A 5,476-nucleotide genomic window follows, 5' to 3' on the forward strand; every position below is an offset into this window, starting at 1 on the left:
ATATTTCCCAAATATGCAGCTTTATTTTGTTCATTTTTCTTTCCTCTAAATGACTTACTAGTTACTATTCTATCAAATTGTTTTGTAGGCAGCTGACTGGTGGGTTTAGGTGTTGTAATGTGTCAACTACTAACTGGAGGGTCTCCGTTCACTGTGATGGGAAAGAGAACTCCCAAGCTGAGCTACTAGGTCAGACTTAACAAAATAAAATGAATGGTTACTTCAAAGGAACTGATCAAATTTCTGCAATTTGGCTGATGGAAAAATAATTAAAAATGGAGATTGGCAAAATTATGTTGAAGTGGTTAATTTACATTTATAAGTACATAGGATGTAGACATAGACCTTTTATATTTCCTCCTATTTCATGTGCCCAGAAAGATTTTAAATTTCATAGGGAGTGTGTCATAATTTTTGTGTATTCCAAAGCACTGAGCATTGACAGGGAGCTGCCACAGCCCCTGACAGAGCTGTGTTCCCTGCTAGAGCCCTTTGGAGTACGGGGCCCAGAGCAGTTAGGAATACAGGCTCAAGAGCCGTTTAGAATGTGGGGCAAAGAGCCTTTTTCGAATGTGGAGCAAATAGCAGTTTAGAATGTGGTGCAAATAGCAGTTTAGAATGTGGGGTGAGGAGCCATTTGGAATGTGGGACGAGTAGCCGTTGGCAGTGCTTGCCACAGAGCTGGTGGGCACAGAGACGGTGGGCCCAGAGCCTGTGTGCATAGCAATGGACGGTAGACACAGCCTCAGGATGGACGTTACTGTCCGCGAGTTCATGGAGCTCTTTCTACAGAGCCCGTTGGTAGCAGGGGTGAGTACACCTGCCTCCCTGTCCCATTGCGGGTGCCCTGGCTCCTCTCCCGCCCCCCGAGGTCTCCACAGACCCCACCGGCCTGGGCCCTGGCAGTCCTGGGACTCAGGGGTCTTCACAGGTTTCCAAACTGGGGCAGGGGTCCTGGCTTGGGGGCCTGAGGGGTTTCCTACTCTGGAACCCATGCACCAGGTGCAGAACCCCCTGGCGCTTCCAGCCCTGGACTGAGATGAGTTCACCTGCTCCTGCCAGGGGGCTAGGCTGCGGGTCCAGGCTCTAGATGGTTTGACTCAGTGGTTAGAGTGTTGACTGCCGGCCAAAGGGTCGCAGGTTTGATTCCCCGTCAAGGGCATGTCCCTGGGTTGAAGGAGGTGATGTCGGCAGTTGGAAGAGAGGCTGCCCAGTGAGGATGAGGCTGTGGGCCTGCGCTCACACCCGGCAGAAAGGGGAACCAGGTGGTCTGGTGTGGCCTGTGGGGATGAGATCCAGGCTCACCGGGAAAGGATTTCAGGTTATGAAAGGTTTCCTCAAAAAATAAGATTATCATGGACCCAACCTTCTAACATTAGCGCTCTAATATTTTGCCATCTTCGCATTAGATTTTATTTGAAGAATAAGATGCTATCCCTCCTGACCCTCCCCTCCCAAGGCTTACCCTCTTTGTTTGACACATGGATGGTGTGTGACTGAAATCCCTGGGACAGTTGAGGGAGCTCCCACACTGGGAGAAGTGCTGTCTGGTGGGAAGTCAGTGTCCTCCTTGAGCTAGTGTGACAGCAGCAGTGGTGTGTGAGGACAGGGCTTGGCTGCAGAGTGTGGCTGCACTTGCTGAGGAGCCTGCCCGCCCCCCACAGGAACTTGGTGGCTGAGGGTTAATAATGTCAGTGAGGTGGGTCAGCTGTGGGAGAGTGGGCCTAGGTCCGAGGGGGCGTGGCCTTGGGAGGCGGGTGCTCTCAGGGACCCTCCACTGCTCCCTGCCCTGCCTCCGCAGCACCTTACCCTTGTGTGCCCTCAGGTGACGCGCCACCAGGAGAGCCTGTTGGACCTGCAGTGGTTGGAGGTCCCAGACATGGCCCTGGAGGACGTGGAGTACGTCACCAACAACATGACGTTTCGCCTCAGGAGGCTCTTAATTGAACATGACAGATGCAGGGAGGTGTGTTTGCCGGTGGCCCAACAGCCTGGGGGACGGTGGAGAGGGGCCTGGGTCTGGGGCCCTAGTTATGGCCCCGCTCCTCATCCTGACTTCCTCTCAAGCTGCACACTGTCTGTCCTCCTGGCCCATTTCTGAGGGGGCAGGACGTGGGCACTTTCCCTGCAGGGCGTAGTCCCCTGAGACACCTGTGTGACGACAGAGGTTGAGCTCGGGGAGCCTGCTCCATTCACTCGGCCCTTCTGTCTCACTAAATATATCCTCGCTTCTTAAAAACTCCCCCACTTTCTCCTGCCTCCCTCCTGGCTTTGCAGTCTCAGCTGCCATCTTCTCTTTTACTTTCTTCCGTCTTTTGGTCATTCTTCACCACGTTCTAGTGCGGGCACTGTGCCGGGCACAGGAGCACGCCGGTGAGACCCCTCTGTCTGCCCTGCTGTAGCTGGTCGTGACCATGACCCAGGAGTGGAACACCAGCATCCGCCCCAGCGAGGACACACAGCACCTGGCCATGGAGCTGGCAGACACCAAGGCCACGCTGCGAGGCGTCAGCCAGGAGCTGTGAGTCCCCCAGTGACCCCGGTCTTTCTGCTCTTGTGCCGTGTGTCACCACCCATTGCTCGCACATGTGGTTCACTGCCATGGGGTGCAGCAAACGGGGCAGCTCTCACAGTGCCCTGGAGTGACAGGGCTCTGCTTTGAGCTGGGTCCCTGTTGGGCCCTGGGCTAGCCCGCTCCCTCGTCTCCCCGGGCTTGGGTTCTGCTGGGCCTTTAGGGCTCCTGCCAGTCCAGACATGGCAGACTCAGAGCAGCAGCCTACCGCTCAGCCTCGGGCCCAGTGTGAGTGCTCTTGGCTGGAGGGAGGATGTGTCTCTCATGTCCAGTCCTGTGGGCCTGCTCCCCCTTTCCTGTAGCTGGTGATGGCACCATGCCCGGTATCTGGGAAGCTGCCTGCCTTCACCTCCCTGCCAGGGGCCTCCCTGCCTGCCTGGCTGTGGAGGGAGGAGTGGCTCTGGGGGCTCCTTCCCTGCCTGCACCCTCAGAGGAAAGCTCAGGTCTGTGGTGAAGTCTGAGAGCAGCAGTGACAACTTAAAGCTCACCTTGGACTCCAGAGCATTTTTGCAGCCCCACGTGTAGACGCCCTCCTCACGCCTAGAAGCCAGGACCCTCTCCTTCCCCGCTGTGGTCTCCCAGGTGGTGGGCTTTCTGGGTGCTTCTGAGGAACCCTCACCACATGTTCTCATCGCCCTCAGGGAGGAGAAGACGAAGCAGCTGGCGGACGCCAGGCATCAGTTGTACCAGCTGGTGCGGGAGCTGCAGGAGTTCCGGCACAATGTGAGCAGGAGGCCTATCGTGTGGGCCTGGGGTGGGGGGCTAGGACGCCCCAGTCACCGGGGCCCCAGGTCCAGGAATGTGACCTGGGACACCTCTCCTTCCCACTCAAAGCAGCGCTGCCTGAGAGCCAGTTTTCCTGGGAGCTGCTGGGGGGTGACATGCTGCAGTGACAGCATGTGGGGCCCACACACAGGGGCCTGCACATGGACCAGCTTGGCCGCCTCTGGCTTCTCCTGGGGCTGCAGGGACTTGGGCCTTCCCCAGCCCCGAGGGTGCCCTGAGCCACATCCCCTGCCTTTGCCCACCTCCCAGAACATGGAGCTGGCGGCCAGCGCCCAGGCTGCTCGTGCCCCCCTCCCTGAGCTGGACTCCCTGAGGGAGAAGGTTAACCGCATGGAGAGGCTGGAGATGGAGGCGATGGGCCTCAGGCAGAAGGAGAAAGACATAGACTTCTATGCAGCCACATGGAAGTGAGCCCAGCAGGGGCAGGCGGCCCTCGGACACTTTTGTCCTGGAAGAGGGGAGACGGGCCACAATGCCTCCCCAGCTGGCCCTCTCCCTGCACCACAGACTGACTGCCAGACCCCTGGGCTCCCTCTGGTAGTGGAAGGAACAGGGTTGGGAATGTGGTTGAAGGGCCCTGATTCTTCTAGGACTTTTCCTCCTCCTCCTTCATGCCACAATGATGACCTTCTATTCACTAATCTTTTTCTTTAAGACTCCTTGTAATTTCTATGTCTAAATCTTACCAGGACTGTTTCCTCATCTATAAAACAGAGATAACTGTACTAGTCCGTGAGGTTTATACAAGGAAAGAGGTAAAATACCTGGTATTTGGGCAAGTCCCATATGAAGCTCTCCGTGGTATAGCCTACTTGGATTCCAAGGTTATGGGTCTGTTCAGAGGAGGGTGTCAGGGCTGAGGGGGGATGGAGACCAAGGCCCAGGCAGTGTAACTGACGCTCGGACCATGCTCCCAACTGCCTCACGTGAGCAGTGAGTTCAGGACCCTCTCTTCCAGGCTTGTTTGCTCCTCCCACCTACTCAGGGAGTGGCTGTTCCCGCTGGAATGTTGGTGGCTCACTGCTCTGTCCCCTGGGGAGAAGGCACCCTGGGTGCTGTGCCCTAGCAGCCTGGCCCAGGAGGGGTGGGGTGGGGGCCAGCTCTCGGCTTTGTCCTGGAAATGGCCCCCTGGCCCTGCTGGTGACCAAGGGCATCAATCTGCAGCACAGACAGGTGTGGGGCACGGGCACCCTCACTCACAGGTAGGAGGGTTGCGGAAGGTCATGTGCAACTTCCCCAGGCTGTGGCCTCCACTGCCTCCTGCACACTGGGGACCTAAGGCAGCCCCCACATCTCAGCCGGCACTCTGCCCCGTGGATGGGGGTGGGTTACAGGGCTCAGCCCCTGTCTCCGTGTCTTTTCCGGGCCTGTCCAAGCAGCCTCGCTCAGTCATGCAGACGCAGTGACTGAAGGCCTGTGTGGCACCAAGCCCTGTGCCAGGAGCAGGGGATCTAACACAAAGCAAGACTCGCTCCTGGCACTGGGGAGCTTCTGGGCTTTTGCGGGGTTTCCGGTGGGAACCCTGTTCCATGTTCTCAAGGTGTGTGCCTCTGGATAGCAGCAGCAACATTTTTAATATCCTATTTAATAAGAGCCTAATATGCAAATTGTCCCCTTGGATGGGAGTTCCACAGGGAGGCCAGGGGTTCGATTGCTTGCTATGACATGCGCTGGCCACCAGGGGGCAGCGCAGAACATTGCTGGCATTGGCAATGCACTGTTACCTCTCGCTGGCTAACTGGGAGCTGGGGTGACAGGGATGGAGGTGCTGTAAGAATGCAAGCTCGTTCTCACTCCCCCTGCAACTATCCCCCGGGACGCCAGGGCTCGCCCGCCAGGGAATCCCCTGAGCTCAGGTGCTGGGTGCCCAGGAGGAGCCCACCCTGCACCTGCACAAACTTGTTAAGGTGAGCCAGGCCACAGCAGCCAGGACCACAGGGGCCTGTTGGGCTCCTGGTGGGTTTGAGCAGGAGCTGGTCTGCAAGGCCAGCCAGGAGAGAGCATGCTGCCCTCCCTCCTTCCGGGGGACACCACTGGGTGGCTCAGAGGCCTACACTGCTCTCCGGCCCGCAATGTCTGTCCATGCTCACCGCATCTCCATGTGGAGACTTGGGCACC

The sequence above is a fragment of the Myotis yumanensis genome, unplaced genomic scaffold (assembly GCF_028538775.1).
Source record: "Myotis yumanensis isolate MYYU_CA2020_CCGP unplaced genomic scaffold, mMyoYum1.0.hap1 SCAF_11, whole genome shotgun sequence".
NCBI lineage: Eukaryota > Metazoa > Chordata > Mammalia > Chiroptera > Vespertilionidae > Myotis > Myotis yumanensis.